General features: G+C 44.6%; 1 pseudogene across 1 annotated transcript; it reads right to left on the reverse strand.

The window, feature by feature from the left end:
* Window positions 1-1,879: 1,879 nt before the first annotated feature.
* Window positions 1,880-14,327, reverse strand: LOC308610565 (transcription termination factor 1-like; annotated as a pseudogene). The gene is made up of 7 exons: window positions 13,123-14,327; window positions 11,569-11,795; window positions 10,270-10,455; window positions 9,258-9,333; window positions 5,846-5,976; window positions 2,549-2,776; window positions 1,880-1,884 (listed from the first exon to the last, which is right to left on the reverse strand). The product of its transcript is annotated as a transcription termination factor 1-like (transcript).
* Window positions 14,328-14,550: the final 223 nt, after the last annotated feature.

The following is a 14,550-nucleotide window of genomic DNA, read 5'->3' on the forward strand; positions in this document are numbered from 1 at the left end:
AGATAGAAAGTTGATGGTTATTGAAAATGAGTGATGGATACAAGGAGTTCTAAGTTGGTGTGTGTTACACAATTTCCATAATAAACAGTATAATAAAAGGGAGGAAAAAAAAAGAATAAGCCTGCTTGCAGGTGCTAAAGGATGCTGTGTAGACTCAATTTATTTTTGCTTGTTTATCAAACAGAGAGATATTGCTCTTATTACCATTATAGCTGCTGAAACACCAAACTACACAGATTTACTAAAGTGATCAATGACTCCACGATTCCTCTAAGGCCCCAAGTTCAAGGCTGAGGGAAAGGGTTCCCTGAAGTTCCTAATGAGAGAAGCAGCCCAATTAAAAATATTTAAAAAGTGCTTCTCTTGAAGAGTGAAATCTGTCACAATCTGATGGACAGATCATGAGCTGTGACATTTACTTTCTTGAGCAGGGAGGTACATGAGGCACACACAGAGAAACTGACAGTTTTTACGAATAGCCGCCCATGTTCACTGGTTTGAAATGTACCCGCTGATGCCATTTCAATGTTTCATGAAGTAAACCTATGCTCAGCATTCAAGTTTCCTACTTTTTTCTGCAAATTAAAAAAGAACCCTTGCATGTTATTTAATTATGCTGATTCTGAAGCACGGCTCCCCTTCATCATTTCCTTTTTAAGACACTGACATATCATCTTCCAACCGAGGCTTTATAACCCACTCCTTTTTTAAAAGTAATTAATTAATAATTTATTTATTTTTGGCTGTGTTGGGTCTTCATTGCTGAACGTGGGTTTTCTTTAGTTGTGGCGAGCAGGGGCTACTCTTCATTGCGGTGCATGGGCTTCTCATTGCAGTGGCCTCTCTTGTCGCAGAGCACGGGCTCTAGGCAGGTGGGCTTCAGTAGTTGTGGCACACAGGCTCAGTAGTTATGGCTCACAGGCTCTAGAGTGCAGGCTCAGTAGTTGTGGCACATGGGCTTAGTTGCTCCACGGCATGTGGGATCTTACCAGGCCAAGGATCGAACCCGTGTCCCCTCCATTGGCAGGCGGATTCTTAACCACTGCACCACCAGGGAAGCCCCCACTCCTTTTTTTTTTTTTTTTTTTTTTTCGGTACGCAGGCCTCTCACTGTTGTGGCCTCTCCCGTTGCAGAGCACAGGTTCTGGATGCACAGGCTCAGCAGCCATGGCTCACAGGCCTAGCCGCTCCGCGGCATGTGGGATCTTCCTGGACCAGGGCACGAACCCATGTCCCCTGCATCGGCAGGCAAACTCTCAACCACTGCACCACCAGAGAAGTCCCCACTCCTTTTTTTAAGCCTAAGATATAGGGGTAGAAAGGGCTCTGGTTCCTCCATATTACACACTTCCCCCCCAAAACATTATCTGTCCTTATTTCCTGAGGGTAGTCTTCTAGTAAGATAAATATTCTACAGCAGAACGGTAAGGTATATAAACAATACTCAGTATAATCTAGCAGTTTGCTTTTAACGTACAACATGCCCACTCTGGATTTCATTCTTCTTTAATGGTCAAGATGACGGAGCCCCCTTTATGCAGGATGATGGAGCCCCGTTTACACAGGAGACCTGGGTCGTGGGCTGTAGAACCACTGCTTCAAGCTGTCATGTTGCAGCTGAAAGTTAGCTCGGAATCCCTCCAGGGCTGGGAAAAGCTACGTTGGGCAAAGAACATGCAGCAACATCTGGACCGAAACTACTTCTTCATGATGGATGTACCTAAAGATGTTCTAGGATGAAAGAGTATGACTGCCCTGCTTTGGATGAAGACAGAGGAACTGCTGAATTAGAAAGCAAAAGTAAAAAGGTGGAGGTATTACTGATCACTACACTTGTGATTTCCCTCCTAAATATCCAGACGTTAATTTTGTATTTCTTTCATGCTATAAGTAGGTAACAATCTTGTTTTATGAAGAAAGGGACAGAGTGAAGAAATCAGAAGTCAATATTCAATATTAAAAAGATTCAAGTTCTGTTTACAAAACAGAAACAGACTCACAGATACAGAAAACAAACTTATGGTTACCAAAGGGGAAAGGGGGCAGGAATAAATTTGAAATTGCAGATTAGCAGATACAAACTACTATATATAAAATAGATAAACAACAAGGTCCTGCTGTACAGCACAGGAAACTGTATTCACTATCTTGTAATAAGTTACATTGGAAAAGAATCAAAAAAAATAATATATATGCACAACGGAATCACTTAGTACACCAGAAACTAACACAACATTGTAAATCAACTCTACTTCAATTAAATAAATAAATAAATAAATAGAATAAAAAGGTCCAAGTTCTTTATGAAGAAGCCACACAATGAATCAGGGGTGGTTAAATGCTAACTTAAATCAGCTTTCGATATTGAAGTGGTTGGAGCAGCGGATTAGAGAGGATCATTCTTGACCTACTGTAAGGCTTTCCACGTGTTAGTTACAGATATTCTTAGTAACCTCAGCAGTCCACCCCTCTCCGGAAGTTGCTGAGAGAGGGGCAGGGAATGCTTCTTGTTGAAATTTATGTAAGAAGCCTCAAACTTACCACTTACTTTGACACTGCATCCAATTCCTGGTTTCCACTTTTGCCTCCACTTCTACCCAGGATATGCCTTTGTACAGTTTTTCCCAAACAACTGACAGGCGACCTTCAGGATTCTCTTGGAGTTTAGAATCCATCTCGTTTAGCTCCTGGGGAGACATTTCCTTTAGAATCACTTCTTCAACAGCCTTGATTAGTTTCTGGGTGTCCGTCTTGCTCCAAGCACCATGATTTCTTTCTGTTGACATAAAAGGATGGTCTTGAAGTTGCTCATCTATTTGCTTTCAAACACAATATTAACAACAAAATGATGATGAGGGGTATCTGTCATTTGACATCTCTCCAAACCCACAGAAGCTACAACACCAAGAGTGAACCCTAATGTGGACTGTGGACTCTGGGGGGTTAAGATGTGTCAAGGTAGCTTCACGGATTGTAACAAATGGACCACTCTGCTGGGGGTTGTTGAGAATGGGGGTGTGCCGTGCATGTGTAGGGCAGGAGATAAGTAGGAAGTCTTTGTACCTTCCTCTCACTTTACCTGTGAACCCAAAACTGCTCTAGAAAAATAGTCTTTTTTTTCCCTTAATTTATTTATTTTCTTTATTGTTTTGGCTGTGTTGGGTCTTAGTTGCGGCACATGAGATCTTTGTTGAAGCACGTGGGATCTTTTGTTGCAGCGCAGGCTCTTTGTTATGGTGCACGGACTTCTCTCTAGTTGTGGCGTGTGAATTTTCTCCCTCTAGTTGTGGTGCATGGCCCCTGTAGTTTGTGGCATATGGGCTACAGGGTGCGTGAGCTCAGCAGCTGTGGAACACGGGCTTAGCTGCCCTGCGGTATGTGGGATCTTAGTTCCCCGACCAGCGTCCCCTGCATCTGAAGGAGGATTCTTTACCACTGGACCACCAGGGAAGTCCCAAAATAAAGCCTTTAAAAACAAAAAGGTAAATCAGACACTTTTCAGAAGACAATGGGCAACATCTCAATTACACAAACATAAAACTATCAGTTATGCACTTCCCTGGTGGTGCAGTGGTTAAGAATCCGCCTGCCAGTTCAGGGGACACAGGTTCGAGCCCTGGTCCAGGAGGTTCCCACATGCCGGGGAGCAACTAAGCCCACGCGCCTCAACTATTAAGTCTGTGCTCTAGAGTCCGCGTGTCAGAACTACTGAGCCCTTATGCCACAACTACTGAAGCCTGCGCACCTAGAGCCCGTGCTCTGCAACAAGAGAAGCCACGGCAATGAGAAGTCCGTACGCCACAACAAAGAGTAACTCCCGCTCGCCACAACTAGAACAAGCTCGCGCGCAGCAATGAAGCCCCAACGCAGCCAAACAAAACAAAACAAAACCAAAAAAACTATCAGTTACATGCAAATCAAAATGAAACTACGAAAGTGGCCATAGATTCCTTTTAAGGACCAATCACACTCACACACACATACACACACACACACACATACACAACCAACTGCAAAGAAAACAAATCCTTTCTTAATGCAATCTTTTTTTTATCTTCGAGAAAGCTGTTCTTCCTGTTTCTAAGAGTAATACCTACTGCAAGAAATTGTGAGGTTCCCAAACATTTAGTGGAAAGAGAATAACCAAACGACTTTCATGTTATATAAATAACTCTCCCCAAGAGTTTCTGGAGTGAAATTAACAGCTACAATGGCGTCACCACAGTACTTGATGAAGGCACCTGTGAATTTCTTTTTTTCTTTCTTTTTTTAACATATTGCACTCATTAAGCTATTTTTTTTAATTAAAAAAAATTATTTGGCTGTGTTCGGCCTTAGCTGCAGCACGTAGGACCTTCGTTGTGGCACACAGGTTTCTCTCTAGATGCAGAGTGTGGGCTTAGTTGCTCTGCAGCATGTGGGATCCTAGTTCCCTGACCAGGGATCAAACTCATGCCCTCTGAAGTGGAAAAGTGGATTCTTAACCACTGCACCACCAGGGAAGTCCCAGCACCTGTAAATTCCTAAAGCCAGTCCTTGGTGCAGGGCATCAAAAGCTTCTATGATTCGCTCTTCTTGTCTACATGCTCACAGTCATGCTAAGGAAGAGGCCGCAAGCTGGAAGGCTACAGATATCTTCGATCTGGCCTACAGAATGTTATTGTTACTATTTCCCCAATAACAATTTGGATGAATATTTAAAAATCAAGAGAATCCCAAGAGGGTTTTCCCTGGTAGGGCAGTGGTTAAGAATCCGCCTGCCAACGCAGGGGACACGGGCTCAATCCCTGGTCTGGGAAGATCCCACATGCCATGGAGCAACTAAGCCCATGCACCACAACTTCTGAGCCTGCACTCTAGAGCCCACGAGCCACAACTACTGAGCCCATGTGCCACATCTACTGAGCTTGCGCTCTAGAGTCTGTGCGCCACAACTACTGAAGCCAGCGCGCCTAGAGCCCATGCTCCACAGCAAGAGAAGCCACCACACTGAGAAGCCCGCACACTGCAACAAAGAGTAGCCCCTGCTCACCGCAACTAGAGAAAGCCCGCTCACAGCAACGAAGACCCAACACAGCCATAAATAAATAAATAAATAAATAAATAAATAAATAAATTTATTTATTTTAAAAAAGAGAGTCCCAAGAAAAAAAAGATCTTGATTTCACACACACGTGCAAATCCAGATGTTTGCTTTACTTCTTGGAAACTGGCAGAATTGGCTGTGCTGAGTCTTCGCGTGGCACCGGTGGCCAGAGTTGGTGGCACAAAAGGCGTGGTCTCCACCACCTCAGAGTTTACCACGTGCGGACATGCAGACGCCTTGCTGGGACCCGCTGCACGGCTCTGCCTGCAGGGCCGGAGCATGTGAGCCTCTGGGCTGAAGCTAACACCCACTAAGGACTGTCTTCTGAAAGCAACTGGGGACTTTTTAAGGTGAAGAATATAACCAAGGAAGCTTTTTATGAAAGAAGAGAACAGACAAGAGACGACTGACACTGGCTTTGGGAAACGTCCCTGACTAACAGGCCCTCCCTTTGATGGTTTCCCTGGTCACCTGGGGGAAAGGACCTTGGTGGCCCAGGTTCTCCTGCCCACCGGCTGAGTGGGTTTCAGTTTACCTGGCAGTTGGAGTCACACTGAAAGCTACTGACATAACGTGTGGCAGAAATCAGTCTGGTGAATAAAGGCTGCATCAATATGCATGAAGAAATAAATGAATCAGTAAGAGAATGGCTGAAAGAGTGATGACTCTCTCAGAAGACAGGCCTGCAGTGATGCCTGGGCCCTGGGCCACTGTGGGCTGATTTGTTCACCAAAGTGGTCTCTAGAGACCACGACTTACAACTGCTGATCTGGGAGAACTTCAGGGCCACAGAGAGGCTACTTCCAGACATCATCTCGCCAATCTTTCTCCAGTCGTTTCCATGGAGGGACTGGTATATCTTTAGCTTCTCGGTATCTCCTTTGCTATACCTTAGAGGAAGGGAAAACAGATCACAGCTAAGCGTTAACCACAAGCTTAAAACCACTATTCTCACTGCAGCACGCTGCGACGCTGGGAGAAGCTGTATAGGGCGGGCTGTCAGGAAACCTGCTCAGCGCAGTCCTACCAAGGTCCTGAGCCCAGATACTTCCTGTCTCGGCATCACAACCATGAGCATCCTGTAAGTCAGTCACCGCAGTCCCTGGCTCACTTACACAGAGGCCAGGACAAATAATCTGATCATGCTATTCCCCAGCCAAATCCATAAAGGCTTCACACAATAAAACCCAAACTTCTGACTGTGCCTGCAAAGCTCGGTGCTCCCTAAGTTCAACCCTATTGGTCTTATCGGCCTTTCTCACCTCAAAGCCTCTGGACCTTGGGTGGGAATGGCCTCCCTCCACTGCTGGAAAGCTCCTGCAAGCTCTTCAGAAGCAGCTTAAATGGTGCATCTTCAGAGAGGGCTTCCCTGACCACCTGGTTGGAGGTGTCCTGCTGTCCTCTCCCACAGGACACTCTGCTGCTCTCTCGCTGCCCCCGTCACCACTGGCAACTGTACGCTCGTGGCTTCCCTGGTTTATCTGACCCTTCGTCTAGGCCACCACTGGCCAATGGAAATATGAGCCACAGATGTCATTTAGAATTTTCTAGTGGTCAGGTGAAAATTAATTTTATTAATTTTTTTAAAGATAATTTATTGGCTCAGGCAATTGAAAAGTCCAGATACAAGTGGGCCCTAGGGTGAGCTTAATCCAGGAGCTCAGTCAAATCACCAAGGACCACTTTCCACCATTCCACTCTGCCTTCCATGTGTTTGGGGGTTTTATTTAGTGGCAGCATGTGGCATGTGGGATCTTAGTTCCCCAACCAAGGATCAAACCCACACCCCCTGCAGTGGAAGCACGGAGTCTTAACCACTGGACAACCAAGGAAGTCCCTAATTTTATTTAGTTTTAATGAATTAATAACATATCTTGTTTAACTCAATATACTAAAAATGCAGCCATTTCAACATGTAATTAGAACCTAAAAGTATGAATGAGATACTTTACACTCTCTTCTCCACACCAAGCCTTCTAAGTCCATTGTATACTTCACTCTTCAGCGCATCTCAGCTTGGACTAACCATAGTTCAAGTGCTCCATGGCCACATGAGGCTGGTGGTCACATGGATGGACAGCACAGCTCTGGAGGGGAAGTCCTCGGAGGGTGGGGACCCTGTCAGTTTTCTACACTTTGGAACCCGGTAATGCTTGACAGACAACAGGTGCTCAATAAAGATGAGACAGGGACTTCCCTGGTGGCGCGGTGGTTAAGAACCTGCCTGCAAATGCAGGGGACATGGGTTCGATCCCTGGTCTGGGAAATCCCACATGCTGTGGAGCAACTAAGCCTGTGCACCACAACTACTGAGCCTGAGAGCCACAACTACTGAAGCCCGTGCGCCTAGAGCCCATGCTCCACAACAAGAGAAGCCACCGCCATGACAAGCCCACAAACTGCAACGAAGAGTAGGTCCTGCTCGCCACCACTAGAAAAAGCCCGTGTGCAACAACAAAGACCGAACACAGACAAAAATAAAAGATGTGACAGATGCCTTAGCACAAATCGGTCACAGTTTAAGGAAGTTAAGAGGCAGCAATCCCACATAAAAGCAAATACATTAAAAGAAAAGAACTAAAGTGCACTATAATATATGCAGATTTTGAGATTAAACATCTTAAATGTTTAAGGGAAAAAAAGCCATCATTATGACATTTTATAATTCCTTTTTGGTGGGAAGGAAGAGGGGTCAGAAGTGGTAGTTTATGTTATTACTAATGCAACACAAAAGCAGCCCTAATAAAATACTAACCATTTCTAATGAGGATGATCCACAACTACCGGGGGACAGTAAGATCCTAGCATTCTCAGAAATGGATCTAAAATGCAGAGCATGGTGAACAGAGATGTGAAATCCTTCACCATTAAGAATCAAGCTTTTTAGCAGTTTCCTTTATAAGGCAAGCAGGGTCTTCCTGAGATTTAAAACAAGACTTAAAAGTACCCTTGAAGCAACAAAAAAGAGGACATGAGAGAAAAACAGAGTGTACGAAAATGAGGAAACAGGTGTACTGACCTCCATGGCCCCTTGGAGCCTTACAATTCTTTGATTTTTGACTTTCTATGGTTTTTTCACTTAAGAGTTCCTTAAGTTGGAAACATACTTTAAGGGTAAATGGTCAGCACAACACAAGTAATATGGTACCAGTGAATGAACTTTATTATCAGAATGACAGACCTTCATTATTTGAAAAATGCCATTTCCCACAGTGATGTAACAGGTAGAAAAACAGGTTACCTCATTCATTTACCAAAAGCATCATTTTGGTCCCACTTAAAATGTCACCCTTAGTGAATTTCCTTAAAGTACATGGCGGGGGCTTGGGAAAAAGAGAGGGCAGGTTTCAGTCTGTGTGGAGGCGCCTTTCCTCTACTTCCGGTTTATTTCTTTTGGTAAAAATTTTTAAAAAGAAGCCGAGGTCATATCAATGTTACGTTCTGATAGTACCTATGTCCTGATTCAAGATCACGGCGCTCAGTAGGACCCAACTGGCCGTGACAGATTCACTCCATCTGCCTCCTGGAAGTGAGATCAGTAGTTGAGCCCTAGGTGGCTGTCTGGGCCCTCAAGGGTAGGAGCTGATGCTTTCTCCCTCATCCCTTTGTCCTTAAGCAGAGTGCTTACCCACCACTGACGCTCAGTCTACATTTGATTTATTTGGAATGTTGGAAACAGAACATAATTGGGTATTTTATTTAGGAAAAAAGGGAGGACAGAAAGGCTACCGCCACATGAAGCTCTGCATTGATGTTACCGAATCACACTTAAATGACCTCACACAAATGCTCACCCCCACCTTCAAATATTTACTGAAAACCCAAAGCACTGGGCTCAGTGCTGAAGGACACACATCACACTGAGAAGGAACGTCTGGGTTCGCAAGGAGCTTACAACTTAGGAGACTGCCGAGAAAACTGCACAGGTGACGCTAAGAGGCAGCGCGTGGAGAATGCTACAATTGACAGCATAAAGTAAAAGCCAGGGATTTAGAAAGGGGAAGATGACAGAAGATTTATTCAAGAGGTGGAAACTGAAAGGGACTTTGGAGACATACACCTGATGGCACACTGGTTTCACACACGAAACTCTTCACGATTTTGTTGTGTACGTTTTGATTTACAGTATCAGCAAAGACTAGAGAAATGCTCTGCTCAAGTTTTTTCTTACCTGCCTTGGTAATTGTTGACATCAAACATCTTTGCTCGACAGTATATGAGTTTCCAGGGCCAGGCAATGCCCTTACCTAAAGTCGGAAGAGAGGTGGTCAGAGGGACAACCAGAGCGTGGCATGAAACACAGTCGCAATTATAAAAGAAACCCAGAAGGGCCCCTTTTTACAGCACACGCTATCCTAGACCCCAGGTGGAGGGTGCGGTTTCCTATGTCCTGCAGAAAGCCGTCTTGGGGAGCAGATATACAAAATCCCCAGTTTCCGTGGCCATCTCTGGAAACTAGATGCTTAGTATGTAGGGGCTCTAGCTTCTGTTCTGCTAAATTCACGGAAAAGACCCTTATTAGGCAAAGAGCTTTTACCGTAATCTGGAGGTGGAGGACACACTCCAGCAGCTCCCCATAAGATAAACAAAAAAACTTTGCAATTGAATAAGCTTCTTCCTGCTTTGCCACTCTAAAGATGAAAGGATCCCCCAGCAGGGGCTCACTGTTCTGTTTTCCTTTGTGCATTTCACCTAAGAAATTATCCTCTTTAAATTCAAGAGAGATTTTTTTTTCCAGTCCAAACCTACATTGCTTCGTGACCTTCTAACTTCCCCAGGATACCTCCAAGAGGAGGGTTCCAGCTCAAAGCGCAAAAATGGCTCTATTTAAAAAACGTCTGAGACTCTGGTGTATACCAGAGTACTTTGTGCAGTGTATGCAAAAAATACACAGTAGAGGTCAAGAAGAGAAACCAAAACCGTAATTGTTACCAAGTAGGAAAGCTGGAAGCTGATCATCTAATTTGTTAGAAAATCTGTAAAAGCACTATCCTTGGGAGACGTGAACACATTCCAAATCCCTGAACGTATAGGCTGGCAATAAAAATACTATTAACGTAGCAGCGGCTAACATGCACTGCATGTACTGGACGGGCCAGGCATTGTGTTCAATACTCACCATGGTTATCTGTGCAAGGCTGGAAGGCTGCAGATGGTCAAAGAGGCCACAGTTCTAAACTTACCAACGTGCAATCTAAACGAGTATTTTCTTTTTAAGTCGGTGATTAGAGATTTCTCCTCTGGGTATCTGTCTGTGTACAGCAGCATGTCTGCATTCTCGATTCCTGTCAGAGACAGAAATTCTCGCACATTTTTCTCTAACTGCTTATTTTCCTTCACGGAAATCTTGCCAAATTTAATAGCGACACCTAGGATTTGGGGAAGGAGAAAAAGGTACACAACTGTCAACAATGAATGAAAGCGAACCACCGTTTTGTCTTTAGCAATCACAACAGCACCCGTCAGCTCCTCCCCACCTATCGGGGAGCAGCCCCTGCTTGTGCCCTTGACATTGGCTCTCCTGCAGAGTTCGGCCAAAGCCACACTGTCCTCCCAAAGTCTTCCCTGGCCATCCTACTCCAATGTGACCTTTCTTGTGTCATCAATTCCTTTTTACACAGTTATTTAAGAAATAAATTAACAGTAATAGATATTCATTAAAAATTCAAACAGTGTTGAAATAAAAGTTTAAAAGAAGCGCCCCCCCACACACTTCACTATCCTCTGCCCCTCCTCCCCCCAAGGCAGTGCTGGGAACTGGCTGGCACAAACATGAACATGTATATTCTCTACGAATATATGTTGGGGGGAGGTGGGGACAATGTCACTGCAATTTACGTTCTATTCCTCGTCATAACTCAAAGCACTCAAGTCTCATTATTATTGACTGCATTACACAGTACATTTTCCTAATCTTAAACTTATTTTAAAAATCTTTTATCACTTGCAGTACACAACCTTACATTTGTAGTTCATTCTGAAACCCAATAAGCTTTCTGGGAGGTTCTTGTAACACAGTGAAATCAAGAAGGAGACCAAGCTGGGTGTTGCCTGAAGCCATGCCCACTACAACCAGCTCACCCTCAAATTAATATCCTTGAAATTACACCTCATCAAAGCTGATGATGTTGATATGCGTGTTTTAATTTGATTTCACTTGTGCCCCCCTCCCAGTGTCTCAACCACTTAACCTCCTCCCCCTCTTCTTCCGGGCTTGATCTTCTAGTCTGTGGATCACCTGGATCCATTAGTCCCGTTTTTCCTCGCCTCCCCTACCAGAAGTTGGGCACAGAGGAGGAAAACTAGTGCACTTCAGTTTGGTAATTTTACAGTGCAGATAATGATTCTGGAAGGAGATAAAGCTGAAAGTAGCTAAGGGATGCTCTTTGTGAATCTATAAATATGAACCACTCACAAAAGAAAGTCAGGGCTAGTTACGCATATAGAAAAGTTCAACAAATATTCAAGTCCCACAAGCTTACCCTGGGCTTTAAATTCTTTAAAGCGTCCCAAGTCATCCCGATATATTCACTTAATTGTAGTGGCAGCCCTCTCCTTGATATCAGGGAGGAACTCCTGGAGCTGCCTCACAGTGGAATCCAAATCCACGTCTGAATTATCTGAATCTCTCGAATCTTCAGATAAATATTTCGTTTCAGGATCTATAGCCGACTCCAAATTGCTTTCTTCTTCATTTGTGGGTTCTAATCTAAGGAGAAAAACTGGATTGATTAACACTGACAGGTCACGTGCCCTAATGGCTTTCAGATTCTTTCCTTACAGTGACTCTCCCTTTGACTACGACAGCATTAAAGCTGGAAGGGATCTTGGAGTTGATTCCGTCTGTGATGTCTGAACTCTTTAATGTAGCTTTACTAACTTGGATACACCTCAGAGGCTGCCTGGAAGGTAAACATGTCGCCTTAAGCCCTATTTCCACCAGGCATTGCTTATGTTACTATTTCTCAACTGTATTGTTTCAGATATTGACTTCCTCATAAGCTCAGCCCTCTTCTACACCCATGGATACTCAAGACACCTCCCCCCCACCAATGAGTTGTTTTATAATAATGGTTACTAATTAGTTAAGTCAATATTCAGGGTTTACATCGTTACAATTGCTTCCTTGCAGTTAACAATGGCCACATATTTTCCCCTTGGCAGTATAAAGAAAACATAGTCTTCTATGTATCTATCACTAATTCATTCCCACAGACTTTCTGCCAGATGTGCAAAGGTGTTCTTAGCCAAGGGCATCAGCTAACCACCCAGACAGGAAACTGAAACAAAACAAAAACAAAAACAAAACTGTACGCATTTGTCTGCGCAAAGGGTCAACAGCTTTCACAGGTCCACAGCCCCATACAAGTTAAGAACCACAGGCCGAGAACATTCCTGCATCATGATCAGTGATCTAAAAATGTCCCCAAAGAGAGGGCACAGAGGATGATGTGAGTTGGGCCCTCTGCCATTTAACTTCTATGTGAAACTATTTTAAGCCAGGACAATCTAGCAAATGTAAGAACGTCACAGAGTAGAAAAGGGGAGAAAACCTGTCCCAACTCCCAGGAACTGAAATAAAGTGCTTTAAAAAAATTCCTGCATCTATTCATCGGCCAGTATACTTAAATGATAATTATATAAAGAACGATATCTAAGTTTCTTTTATTTAGAGAACCCTAAGTCAAGTTTTTTTCCTGTTCTGTAGCATTCTAAGTTCTCTGATCCTTTCTCCTCTCTCTGTACATATAGACAAGGTAATTGTGGGGTCTTAAATTCTTTTTAAACTTATACATAGAATTTCAGGGCTGGAATAATTCTTAGTGAAAACAGACTGTAACTGCCTTATTTTGTACATGAAGAACGCAAGGTACCTGCCAAGTTACTCAGTTAAATGTGCACAACATCCTATACATTCGATGGTCTATCTCTTTATGATTTCTGCCACTTCCTATGGCCGTGCTGAACAAAGAGGTAACGGGCAGACTTCACACCCAAGACGCACACCATCAGAAGGCTCTACACCCACACGTTACCTCTGCACCTCTTCCGAACAGGCCTGGGGTTTCTCCTCTTGTGGCCTGGGTTTCACACTTTCTTCAATCAAGGTACCAGTACCTTCCACTGAATCAAAGCGCGTGTCCTCAGAGCTCGTCCTGAGCACTGAAAACTCACCAGCAGGTGCCACGGCAGTATCAACAGAAGATCTTCTCTTCCTTTTCTTAGACTTTTTCTTAAGGCCACTGGACTCCTGATTGCCCCCTGCAGTCCCGACCTCACCAATCACTTGAGATCCCTCTGAGTATATGTTCTCAGCGCTCTCAGGCGCAGGCAAGGCCTCGAATTCCTGGTCACTTGGACGCTTCCTCTTTCTTGTCTTAGACTTGCTTTGATCTGCAGACACTGGTAGTTGTGCGATTTCACCTTCTTGGCCCATGGGAGGCTGGGGTTCCTGCTCTTGGGATTCTGATCTGGGCAGGGTGATGCTTGCACTCAGACTCTCCTGGACAGCATCACAGGACGTGACTTTCCTCCGATGTTTTTTTATGCTTTTTCCCCCGAACTTTATCATGCAGTTCTGATTCATTTTCACGTGACTTAGTAACTAAATGTGCTTCAGGCCCTTTTGTTGACTTTTGCCGCTTGCTTACATCAATGTAAATGACATCGACATGCTTTCTAAAATTCTTGGGTGTGTTCACAATATTTTCTTTTTTTTTTAAATTCTGTCTCAATTATCCTTTATTTGTAGTTTACCTTGAATTACTCTGGTAACCTATTGAGGTTTTTTTTTTTTTTTTTTCCTCCAATTCGCGCTGTCTCGGCGCACGTACGTGTCACCAGCTCTTTTTTTTTTTTTTTCTTTTTGCGGTATGCGGGCCTCTCACTGTTGTGGCCTCTCCCGTTGCGGAGCACAGGCTCCGGACGCGCAGGCCCAGCGGCCATGGCTCACGGGCCCAGCCGCTCCGCGGCATATGGGATCCTCCCAGACCGGGGCACGAACCCGTATCCCCTGCATCGGCAGGCGGACTCTCAACCACTGCGCCACCAGGGAGGCCCTTTTTTTTTTTTTAATTTATGGCTGTGTTGGGTTGGGTCTTCGTTTCCGTGAGAGGGCTTTCTCCAGTTGTTGCAAGTCGGGGCCACTCCTCATCGCGGTGCGCGGGCCTCTCACTATCGCGGCCTCTCCCGTTGCGGAGCACAGGCTCCAGACGCGCAGGCTCAGCAATTGCGGCTCACAGGGCCAGCCGCTCCGCGGCATGTGGGATCCTCCCAGACCAGGGCTCGAACCCATGTGTCCGGCATTGGCAGGCGGACGCTCAACCACTGCGCCACCAGGGAAGCCCCCACAATGTTTTCTTTATGCACCAGGATGTACACAATACCTGTTTCCTTATAGACTCCCAAAGCACATTTTCTTCTCTTTTTATTCTTTTTCGGTATAGAAGTGGTCTTTTCAGGCT

This window comes from Mesoplodon bidens (assembly GCF_964165515.1).
Source record: "Mesoplodon bidens genome assembly, contig: HAP1_SCAFFOLD_1079, whole genome shotgun sequence".
NCBI classification, from domain to species: domain Eukaryota; kingdom Metazoa; phylum Chordata; class Mammalia; order Artiodactyla; family Ziphiidae; genus Mesoplodon; species Mesoplodon bidens.